This window comes from Canis lupus, chromosome 18, assembly GCF_048164855.1.
Source record: "Canis lupus baileyi chromosome 18, mCanLup2.hap1, whole genome shotgun sequence".
Classification (NCBI taxonomy): domain Eukaryota; kingdom Metazoa; phylum Chordata; class Mammalia; order Carnivora; family Canidae; genus Canis; species Canis lupus.
Genome location: NC_132855.1, coordinates 55125240 through 55137760, shown reverse-complemented (window position 1 = coordinate 55137760; position 12521 = coordinate 55125240). Strand labels below are relative to the sequence as shown.

The following is a 12521-nucleotide window of genomic DNA, read 5'->3' as shown; positions in this document are numbered from 1 at the left end:
AAGCTCAATTGAATGGAAAACAAAAAATAGGACAAACGTTGCTTTGAAGATACACATAGCAGATACATTACAGATCAGTTGGAGGTAACATTGGGAATAAAGATGCCACAGATTTTTATCTCTCTCTATCTCTCTCTCAGTAAAATAGGTAGCACAGAGGTGAGCTAGCTGTTAAGAAAATGGAAATTTTTCCAATTTCTTTTTTATTTTATTTCAGTAAACATGACACAGATATTCTGGCTGAGATGGAAGTAATTTATTTTCCAGATTCCATTTCCCCTTTACACCATTCTGGCCAACAGTCTTCCCTCAATAACTGGAGCTGGTCCACTGGTGTCTCACCCATGCCACTATATGCCACAATGCTAGGAATCACTCAGGAGACAGGTTCAGCATAGGCATCCTCACCACTTTGTTATTGGGGCTTCTCTGGAAAGGTGTTGCCTTCTAGAAGCCATCAACTCCAGCATGCTGAGAAGGCAGGCTTCTGGTAACTTCTTGAATCCCAACATTTCAAAAGACCCATTATATTCAGACTTGCATGAAGCATCTTTCCAGAAGGTATTTAGGTCTACTCTTAGACCCTAGCTTCATAACCTAAGAAAACAACCCCAAGGGAGCTCACCTCTGGCTGCCCTTTGACTGTGTTTTGCTGTTGAAGGCACGCTGACCTCACAAGTGATGAGGTTTGTTTATGTTGTTTATCATCTGGTTACTCACAGCCAGGTCCTCAAAAGGGCAGCCTCAGCATCACCTGGGAGCCAGTTAGAAACAGAGTCTCAGGCCCCACCCCAGAGCTACCAATCAGAATCTGCATCTTAACAAGATTCCCAGATGATTTATATGCATGTTTATGTTTAAGAAGCAATGGTCTAAGGAATCCGCCTGAGATTCTTTTTGCAGCAATACAACTCACCATCTCCTGTTCCAAAGCTGTATCTATCCATTTTCTACTTTCAGTCTCTACACAGATTTCTCTGCAGTGCTCCAGAGCAAACCATCTCTATTTTGGATATGTTCCCAACCAGTGGGTCTTGTACTGATCTGCATTTCAATGGTTTGGGTGGTCAAATGTGTATAGAGCCCAGCCTACAACCAGCCAACCATACCCATTCTCCTGCAAGTCATCTTGCCCTCTTTATTCCCACAGCTGGAGTGTTACCATGTTCATAAATTATTGTTAAAGAAGGAAATTACCAAAAGAAAAAAAAATAGTCTCCATAAACCTGCATAGTTTAGAGCTAAAGAATATGTTAAAATTTTCCATCGTGGAAATTTCCCAGCTACTGGGCTCTTTAGATTTTTTTTTTTTTTTTCAGAGCTGCAAGCAAAGAATGGAAATTTCCAATTGCAGCATCAAGGGCTGCTGTTCTGCTGACTGTCTTGCTCAGCCAGGGTCATCTGCTTCTCCAAGACATCAAGGAATGCCAAGGTAGGTCTGAGAGAACACACACACTTCCTCTGCAGGAAGGAAGGAATGTCTTTGTGCTGCCTCCAAGCTGTGATAAAGAGAGGGGCGGGAGAGGTGACATGCCCTGCTCCATCCACCTGAGTGTGAATTTTGTTGATCATTACCACCTATCAGCAGCTTATCATATTTGACATCTTTCCAATGGCAACTGGCTGGCAGGTTTTTTGTTTTTTAAGAAATCCCTAAGGTGGGTTTGTAGATGCAAAGAGAGGAAAGAAACCAACGTTTATTGAGGTCTACCTTCCTAAGTACTGTGCCAGGTATATTATATATGTTATATCACTTAACCTTTATGTGATCTGCCCAAGGTTAACTTCTGATTTCCCAAACCCAAATTTTGGAAGCTTCATTTGTTCTTCCTGAGACAGCCCTACCTCCCCTCAACCCTCCCAAAAGCGAGTCATTTGCAAGCATCCTGAAGGGCTCCTCTCCACCTCTTCAGTAATAGCACTCTGGTTCCTTTTCACTCTATCTAAATTGACATACATTTCCATTCATAGCTGGTCCCAATGTCTGAATCAACAGGCATCCAATAGTTCCTTAAATCCTGCTATGTTCCTCTCCATGCACTACTGCTGCTACCACAGAAGTCTGATGATGGCAAGTCAACAGAAGATCACATGCAAGGCCATTGGCTTCTTGAGAACAAGGCTAAACACCCTGACTGGCTCTAGACCAGAAAGAATGTTCTCAAACCTAGGTTGTGGGGCTTGTCTGGGTGGTTTGGCAATTTTGATTTTGTCTTTAATTGTTTGTTTTGATTTTTAGGGGATTCTACATGACTATAAGGAGCAAGAGCTACCTATGTTTACTCTCTTCTTACTGACAACCCATGATACCAGGAAAAGAACAGTTAAGGATTTCTGACATCCACTGTTGCTATTTATACTTATTATTTATTGAGGCAAGTTTGGTAGTAATGAAGATATTCCAGCAATTAAAAAAAAAGTTATCAACATATGACTGGTGAGTTCTTAAAAAAGAATATTTATTCCCTATCTGTAGTTTTGATCAGATCCATATCCATAGATAGCAATGCCATCTTTGAATACAATGACCGATTTTATTTTTTTAATTTTTATTTATTTATGATAGTCACAGAGAGAGAGAGAGAGAGGCAGAGACATAGGCAGAGGGAGAAGCAGGCTCCATGCACTGGCAGCCCGACATGGGATTCAATCCCAGGTCTCCAGGATCACGCCCTGGGCCAAAGGCAGGTGCCAAACCACTGCGCCACCCGGGCTGCCCCCTCTTCTTCTGCTTCTCCCTCTGTCTGTGTCTCTGCCTCTAACTCTTTCTGTGTCTCTCATAAATAAATAAATAAATAAATAAATAAATAAATAAATAAATAAAATCTTCTTAAAATAAAAAAAATAATAACATGGGTCTGGGTCTCATATGATATGTACCATATTTCTGACAGTCTTCTTTCCACTCTTCCTCTGCATCTGTCACTAACTAGAAGATACCAGTCCTCTTAGTTGAAGACACTGATGATTCATACCTGAGGGTGGGGCTGAATAAACGTATAATGACTATTCTTTTCCACCTTAGACTGCAGAGATGACTTTAAAAAAAAATATGGTTGGAGTATATGCTGGTCTAGATGCTGTTTGATTGACTTCAATCATGGCTCCAATTCTCTCCCTCCTGTTTCTCTACCCCTTGCAACATGACTTTTCAGTAATTCACACTAAGGGTTGGAGTCTGTTCCCTGGCTCCTTGAATTTAGGCTGGACTGTAACTTGCTTTGGCCACTAGAATGCAACAGAAGTAACAGTATACCAGTTCCAAGCCCAAGCCTCAAGTGTGTTCTTCTACCTACTTTCTTAGAACCCACCATGGCTACTTGCCTAAGCCCAAGCTAATCTGCTGGAGAATGAGCGATCACGTGGAGTAGAGATGAACCGTCCTGGCTGAGGCCATCCCTGACCAGCCATCCCAGGGCTAACATACAATGTTAGCTCACAAGAGCATGAGCAAGCCCACCAAGATCAGCTGGCCCCAACCTGGATTAGTAAAAACACTCAACCAACTCACGGTCTCATAAGAAATGGTACATAGTAGTTGTTTTAAACCATTACATTTCAAAGTGGTTTGTTATGAAGCAATAGGTAACCGATAGGGGTGACCAATTCCTTTCTTTTATTTCCTCCTCCTGTTGCCAGGAGTTCAGAGTCAAATCTGAAGGCTAATCACAGAATCTGTGTTTATTCATTTATACATATTTATTGAACTCTTTATGGCTAACATATTTGTAATGCTCTCTCTTCTTGGCAGGGAATTTAAAAAATTTAATAACCTATTGTTTGCCATGTTGGTTCTAAACCAACTCAATCTTCTGTCTTACATATTAGGTGATTTCTACTTAACATCAAATACGAAGAGATGACCCTAGAGCAAGATTGGCAAATGTTTTCTGTAAAGAGCCAGCTCGTAAATATTTTACGCCATGCAGGCCATAGAGTTTCTGTCACAGTGCTGCTGTTAAATAGTGCTAAATCGGCTCTAGACTACATGTAAACAAATGGGCATGGCTGTGTTCCAAAAAAACTTAATTACAAAAACAAGCAAGTGGATAGGATTTGGCCCTCAGGCCATAGTTTGCTAACCCTTGATCTAGAGAATCTATGTTACTATGCAAAAACATCTTCATCTATACTATGATCCCATCAACTTTATTGTAATTCAGCTCAATCATTTTTGAAAAACAGATAAATTAAGTCAATTTACTTCCTCAATTAGAAGACAAGAGGGGCTGACTACAGAGCAGTGCTGTATGGAGATGAACAGCATTTGTACCAGGGCAAGTACTACACTGAACAACACAAAATTCCCCAGCCACTTAGTCTGTGACTGGTTATTTAGTCAATGCTAAAGGCCAGGGTGACACAAGCGATGTCTCATTTGTTTAGTTTCATTTCCCAGCCTCTAATCTCAAATACTCATTTAACAAACGCACCCTGTATGTCACAAAGAAGATGGGCCTCTGGTCGTACTTGCCTACTCGGAGTTCCCTGAATGTATTGTGCTATTTCACGGCTCTCTAGTTCTGCACACAATGTTCCTTCTGCCTAGAGCACACTTAGCCCTCCTCTCTTACTGGCTAACACCCACTCACTGATCAAAACGAAGCTCAGTGATACTGCCTCTTGGAAGACTTCCCTGAGTGCACCTCCACCTCCTCACCCTCACCCTTCAGTCCACACACAAAGTCTCAGCATTTATTCCACCAAATTAATAATTAAAATAGCTAATAATTCTTATAGGGTGCCAGGCTCTTACTTTGCGGCAGGCATTGTGAAGTAGTCATTTAACTGAAATGATTGGTATCCTTGCCCATTTCCCCAATCCAATCACACATTCAAAAACATTTATTGAGTACCTCTGTTGTGCTAGGTAAAGAAGATAAATGAAACCCAAGGCTCTAATATAGAGTGTAAGCCCACTGAGGGCACATACCATATCATATTTGTGTTTATATCTCAACATGTAGCAGTGTCCAGAGCAGAGATTTTATGTTAATATGAGACGACCAAATGAATGAAAATAGCAGACATATACAGTGCATATTATGTGCTGGGTGATGCTCTAACATGGGGACTTGAAGGCACAGAGAGTTTTTTTTAACTAACTTGCCCGTAAGGTCACATAGCTAGTATGCGACAGAGCTAGTTCTAGAATCCATTTTCATAGCCACTGGTGAAATGAAAGCTTAAATGACTCAGCATAAATCCATGCCACTCCTGAAAAATACAATGCAATGGCTGCACCTTTGAAGGCATGGGTGGTCCAGTGGTAGCAGTTATGTGCTTGGGCTTAGGAGTCAAGCAGATTGTGTTCACATTTGTTCTCAAGGGCTCAGTGTTGGTGGAAATGTTGATAGTGCCCCCAAAGCATACCCTCACATGTGCACACATTACGGTTGTATTCCGACTCGAAGTTGATTTCTCCCATGCCCTCTCCTCCTCTCAGGTGGGCATGCATCACTGCTTGGGGAATGACTCCAGCACTGCTCTGCCATGTGACTGCTGTTTTGACTCTTCACCTGTGGCAAGCAGGATGGTTTAGGAGATCTATCCATGCTGGCCTCCTCCAAAGGAATAATTCGCAATACTTAAGCAAATTAGCACTTTGAAAAAGACATGTCCATAATGCCGGTAAGCCTGGCTGGATAACCGTGTGCATTATTTTAAAGGACTGCTACTGGTCACTCACTGATGGCTTTGGAAGTCCCCATGGAGTTACCCAGGTAATATGCTACTCAGCGGGGGAGACACAGACAGGGAGAGACAGTGACTGGCCTGCAGCCGTCTCTGAGGACAGGTTTGCTCTGCTGAAAAAGAAAGAACAGATATTTCCAGTAGAATTTTGCTTCTGAAACAAAAATGGGTTTGGAAATTTTTAGGTTTGAGCATTGGAACATCAGGAAATAAAAGTGATCACAGAGTCCCCGCAGACCTTTGAAGCCCATGGTTCCTCTGAGTGTAGAACAAATGTGCCCATTCTTCTGCCTCCAGGCAGTTTTCTTAAAAATTTTTGACTCTTCCATTTTTCTCCCTTTGCAATTAGGTGAATAGGAGGAGGCAAAGAGGCACTTTGCTTCGTAGCCTCCACTGATGGCCTAGAGGATCTAACAAAGATGTGCCAGGGCCAGGACTAGCTATCACAAACTTCTAGTTTTCAGTTGGAGGCTCAACAGAGGCTAGTAAGAATTCAACAATTTAAAAATTGGCTCTCGCAAGCAACCATGTGTCACTGGAGAGCTGTGCAAGATTGTACCTGCAAGTACAAGATAGTAAATGAAAAGATATTGTCTTCTCCTTTCTCCTCTACAGGCTTTCCTCCCAGTTAAGAATCAATCATGGGACTCCTCCAGGAAAGCATGTATTGCCTGGCTGGAAGACTTGAGAAACATTTCGTTGACCAGTATTCTTGGGCACCTAAAATGCATATTTCAGTGCTTGGGTAGAATTTATCTCACCTTATTTTCCAATTAAAGCAACCCAACTGTTATTGTATTGATAGCCCATTTCATACAGTTTATTTATTTTTTTTAAAGATTTTATTTATTTATTCATGATAGTCACAGAGAGAGAGAGAGAGAGGCAGAGACACAGGCAGAGGGAGAAGCAGGCTCCATGCACCGGGAGCCCGATGTGGGAGTCAATCCCGGGTCTCCAGGATCACGCCCCGGGCCAAAGGCAGGCGCCAAACCGCTGCGCCACCCAGGGATCCCCATTTCATACAGTTTAATGCTTAATTCTCTGCTTGCTTTCTTCTATAAAACTTATGTTTTCCCATCTAGATCATAAACTCAGTGAGGGCAAGGATCAGGGTGTTATTTCTTTTCAGTCCCTCACAGGACCAAACACAGAATAGAGAAGCATAATACTGGGCGGTCAACAGGGAATAACCACAGGGCAGTGTCTGGAGACCTGTGTCATTTCTGTGCCCCCTGCCCCATCTAGCTGGTATCAGATCTTCAGGAAGCATTTAAATCTCTGAGATGAAATTTCTTCATCCTAAGATTGCCTCACTTACCTCAACAACTCATTGGAAGGATCAGCTACGATAATGTATGTGAAAGTATTTTGTAAACCAAGATTTGCTAGCTACTAAAATGTGAAAAATATCAAAAGAGGCATTTAGTAAATATCTGATTGATTGGTAATGATAGAATATCATCTTCCATTCTTCCCTATATCCAGTTCTTTAGGGGTTTTGTTTCTCAGCATTTAATTTTATCTGAGTGGCAAAGCCACTCCACATCTTCCTGATACCATGTAGAATGTCCCCTAGTGCATTACACCCTATAGTTAAAGTTTGGTTGAAATCTAAGCAAACCAAGACAAAAAGTCACCAAGCATGCCATGGTCACATCTATCACACAGGCCTCCTGGAGACCAATGCATTTGTAACTTACCAGAGTTCCAGAGCCTTTCTTGTGTCACATATGCCCACTCAGACTGTACCTTAGGCAAGGATTATATATATTTCTATATTCTTGCACACACTAAATACGTGAGAGTGGCAGATCGCTGCCTTAAGCCCAGGCCAGCTAAGAAGAAAATGAAGAAGTGGCACCTTGTATGAGAAATTTTACAAAGGCATGACACTATGAAACAGACTTTTAGGACAGTTCACTTATTTATCGTCTTTTCGACGATAAATATTATTTTCTACTTGTTTCTACTTCTACAATTATTTTCTACTTGTTCTTAGCAGAGAAGGCAGCCTCTCTGTAGTAACAGAATTCTATCCAATCCATTAGAAAACTCTTCTTTCAAACATGGTCATTCCTCAAATGCTTCTGTAAGGTATAAAATTTAGTCACAGGTTTTTTTTTTTTTTCCCTCACTTAACTCAGAAAAAAAAATGAAGCTACCAAGAGATTAAAAAAAAGTTGTAAAAAAAAAAAAAAGTTGTATGTTTTAGAGATTAGCTTATGTAGATGTCTCGTTCCTCATCTAATACTCTTCGTTCATGTAACATGAAAGAAAAAGTAACTACAGAACTGATGGCTTCTTTCTGGGAAGTATTGTCAGCTATTACTGAAATATTCGATTTCAGTATTTTCAGTTCCTCTTGAAAGCTGGATGAGCCTATTGTTTTCCAAGTTCGATCACAGAGTATCAACTGCAGGAAGAATACACAGGGTCGAAGCATTTTGTTGCTATACTGAATCCAGCCAAACCAACTGTGAACTCCATTAATGAACATATTTATGATGTCCTTTATATGGGGCATGAGAAGAGGAATCTGGTTTTCAGAATTAATTGATCCAGAACAGTTTTCAAAAAACTCATTTCTTTTCTTTTCAAAACTTATTATGGAAAGTTTCAAACATACCCAAAGGTAGAAGAAGAGTAAAAATGAACCCATCCTTATGGACCTGTCATCCAACTTCAATATATGGCCAATCTTGTGAATCCTCATTTTTAATTAGTATTAGTAGTCAGTAAAATTAAACACATGCTACGTGCCGATAAATTTTAACATTCAAATAGCATAACATATTTATTTATATGTGTTTCCTAAAATAATTGTGTTTTTGTCACTTTTCTTTCTCATTCTCGTATCTCTCTCTCTTCTCTTGAGGCTGAAGCGCGGCTAGCTTCTTACATAGCCCATTCTAGAGGAAGAGAAGGAGGTGGAAGATTTTAAATTAATTAATTTATTAATTATTCTCTACCTATGACATAGTGCCTTGCTCCCTTTTACTAAAATGTTGTAGAAAAACAGTGATAATGAGAAAAGAGTCACTTCTAATAACAGAACTGAGTCTTTGTCTCTTTGCCCCAATGATATAATAGCGAGTGGCAGAATGAGGGGTCATTCCATTCTTGGTCCTAAAGAAAGAGAGAGCCTCAAGACAAATATTATAACCCACATGTTTCAAGGCTGAGAGTTTCTTGTATGTAATATTTATTAGATAGATATGTACAATTGTTTGCAGAGTACAGATAGTTTGCTGTATAGAATTATAGTTCTAATCAAATGTATAGTTTCATCAAAATGTATACCAAGGTGTAGCCAAATCATACCCCTAGGGAATCTAAAATAATAATAATTTTTAAAGAAGGAAGTTAGAATGATGAAGTTGGGTAGAAGTTATATAGCTTTAACAAAACTTTGGTTTCTTCTTTTACATTGTTCTCCATGGTAAAACAGTAAAATTCCCACCGAGATGGTAACACTCATACCATTCGATGAATTTTAAGATCCTTGGTTGCTCTTGGGAATAAGCATAGTGCTGTGGCAAGAAGCAGAAGGTACAATTTGAAGCCAGACTAGAGGAAAAAAACCTTACCTTTTAGAGGTAATATATTTATGAAATGGTAAAAGTATCAAAAAAGGCTTAATAATTTCACCACGTAATCTAAAGCTAAATTTCATATGCAAGTTCCTTATAGAACAATAACAAACGTTGTAGAACTCAAGCCTTCCATTTAAGACTTTATTTATTTATTTATAAAATATTTTATTTAAATTCAATTTGCCAATATATAATATAACACCCAGATCAAAACCAATGCAATGAGAATAGCAAGCCACAGAGTGTATTGCAGTCCTGACTGTTGTTTGCTTTATCACTCACGAGAACTTGTTTTGCATTCAGTAAAGACTGGAGAAATGTAAGGATGAATACTTATCATAATTCATTCCCTTGTGGACTTTCAAAATCCTGGATAATAGCTTTCCTTTTTCCTTCAATAATTAGACTCTGAAAGGAATCTGGAAAGTGCTACGCACAGGAGTGGCGTTCAGTTGAAACAGGGCTCATTTCCAGCTCTGCTTGAATTCATTGCTATCTACGTGTGATGTTGGAGTGAGGAAAACAAACTTCCTTAGTTATTACATGGTGCCAATGATCTTACTTTACTTTTGAAGAAATAAATTCATTTCTTCTCCAGTATATTCACAATGAATATCTGAGATACAGGGATATGGTTATTCAGTCAGAAAAAAAAATTGTTTTAAGTATTTAAGAGAACTAAGCACTTTCAGGTGAAAACTTTCAACTTAACAGAGGGAAGGGAAAAAACTTTTAAAATATGATCAAGTCAGGAAAACTAAGGCAAGGGGGAAGAAAGGAAAAAACAATGGAGCATTATAAGTAATAAAAAGAAAAAGAATAAAAATAAATATATCCATTACTGTAAAAACTTGCATGAGTCGAATTTCCCTTTCAAAAGACAGACTTTCAGACTGGGTTGAAAAACAAAAATAAGCCATGTACAAGAGATTCACTTCAAATAAAGTGACAAAGAAAGTCTGAAAATAAATGATCGAGTAGATATATGTCAGGCAAATCCAAAACCAGGAGTGATAATATTAATATTAAATTCAAGACCAAAAACGTTGAATAGGAACATGAGTTTGGAATGATGCAGGGCACACTGGCAGAGATTGCTAGATGCCTATGCCGTCCATGCCCATCCCTCTTCACCCTTGCTAACAAAACCTCAATTTAATTTGGTACAGCAATGTGTACAGATAAAACCAAATTAATTTTCCCATCCTCTTGTACAATTAGGGGTAGACAAGAAGTGGCAAGCAGAAGTCAGTGGGTTGGCCCACTGATATCTAATTAAGCAGGAAGCTACTCCTTTCTGCTTTCTTTTTTCCTCTTTCATAACTATCACAAAACGTAGCAGAGCAGGAAGACAAGTGGAGCTTGCATTCCAGATGACCATGGAGCCACTATTCCAGCCCTCAGTTTTTACCACCTGATATGTTTTATATTTGAGAAAAATACATTTCTATTTATCCAAGCCACTATTGTCTTGATATCATTTTATACACAGCCAGCTCAATTTCCTGTGATGCAAATATAAATATGAAGAAAACATAGTAGTTGTCAGATATGCACTAAAAAATATAGCACAAAAATTTTAAAAGTCAAAACCACTAGAGAGTTTTTGTTTTTGTTTTTTTAGAGAGTTTTAAAAGGAAAAAAAACCCACTAGAAAGACATGTAGAATTTGATGAAATGACAACTGTAGTAGTAGCTTTTAATTCACCTCTTTCAGAATTTGGTAGAATACGAAATAAAAAATAAGGAAGAATGTAGGAAACTTTAGGGGCGCCTGGGTGGCTCAGTCGATTAAACATCTGCCTTCAGCTCAGATCATGATCCCAGGGTCCTGGGATAGAGCCCTGCATTAGGTTCCCTGCTCATGGGGGGGGGGGGGGGAATCCTGCTTCTCTCTCTTGCTCTGCTGCTCCCCCTGCTTTTGCTCTTTTGCTACCTCTCTGTCAAATAAATAAATTAAATCTTTAAAAAATAATTTAAAAAAGAATATAGAAGACTATAATAATATAAGCTAATTACACATGCATGAACATATGAATTTATGTGTGTGATTCGTAGATGGTATAAACTTTATACTTTACATAAAAGAGATCTGCAATCTTTTTATAGGTATATGGATTATTTACAAAACCAACAATGTACTTGGCCATAAAGGATGGAAGCTCTTGTGGTACAGGGTACAGAAGAAAGGTGCTGGAACTAGACGCTCTGTTCTACAGTTTGCTGGCAGAGTGACCTTGGGCAAGTTACTTAACCTTCTCTGGGTTTTGTTTCTTTATCTATAGAGTTGGGATCATAATAGCTAGAAATTTTATCTTTTATAATTATTATTATCTCTCCCCGCCTGGCATTTTCCAGCATGATGTCCATTTACCTACACAAAGCTGCTGGCGCCGCATGTCACTGACTAAGTGGAGGCGCCAGGCCATCAGATGGTCGTCACTACTTCCCAGTGGGAGGGTCAGCGGCAGGAATAGAAGGTTAACATTTCTCAGATTGGCCTCAACTGAACAGTGAACACAACGCTGTCTCGCACAGAATTCAAGAGCACCGAAAGAATGTTAAATGGATGAATTGTTACTTGCAGGAAAAGAAACAGGAACCATGTTTCCAATTATTCTTCGTTTCAGACAACAACTAGCTGTTTCCGCTGGCTGGCACAGTAGCTGAATGGGAAACACTATTGAGTAAACTCTGCTGAAAAAAAGGATGACTGTGGGCCAGTGAATTTTTTGACACGGTCCCAGCCTTATTTTTGCTTATTGCTGGCAAGCTAATATGAGGGACATTAAAAAACAATTGACAAAAACTTTGTAAATAAGGTTTGAAGGCCAAGAAGTCTCCATAGGCCCCCAACATATAAACTTTTTTGTACCAACAAGGGTCATCTGTGACATAAGACGGAGCCTCTAAATTTAGCTGTTGGTTAGAAAAAAGAAAAAGCTGTATTGTAATATAATTTAAAAATGTAACTTGGGGTATCCCTGGGTGACGCAGCGGTTTAGCGCCTGCCTTTGGCCCAGGGCGCGATCCTGGAGACCCGGGATCGAGTCCCACGTCGGGCTCCCAGAGCATGGAGCCTGCTTCTCCCTCTGCCTATGTCTCTGCCTCTCTCTCTCTCTCTCTCTCTCTGTGACTATCATAAATAAATAAAAAAATTTTTTAAATCTTAAAAAAATGTAACTTAATATAAGTCTTTTTAAAAAACCCACAAAATAAAACATTTCTTAA

At 39.4% G+C, this 12521-nt stretch overlaps 2 long non-coding RNA genes across 3 annotated transcripts in view; one reads left to right on the top strand and one right to left on the bottom strand.

Annotated features, from left to right (window-relative positions):
* LOC140609287 (uncharacterized) overlaps window positions 1–1253 on the bottom strand; it is a 26261-nt gene extending 25008 nt beyond the window's left edge. Inside the window, exon 1 of the long non-coding RNA XR_012011180.1 lies at window positions 409–1253. This is a non-coding gene — a long non-coding RNA (uncharacterized lncRNA). The remainder of the gene's footprint in view (window positions 1–408) is intronic.
* LOC140609283 (uncharacterized) lies at window positions 748–12521 on the top strand. Of its 2 annotated transcripts, none has more exons than XR_012011177.1 (7): window positions 748–935; window positions 1320–1432; window positions 2240–2437; window positions 3305–3527; window positions 5447–5723; window positions 11400–11531; window positions 11649–12521. It is a non-coding gene; the product is annotated as an uncharacterized lncRNA (long non-coding RNA). The 2 variants fall into 2 exon arrangements; XR_012011176.1 differs by having other exon boundaries at window positions 748–1027.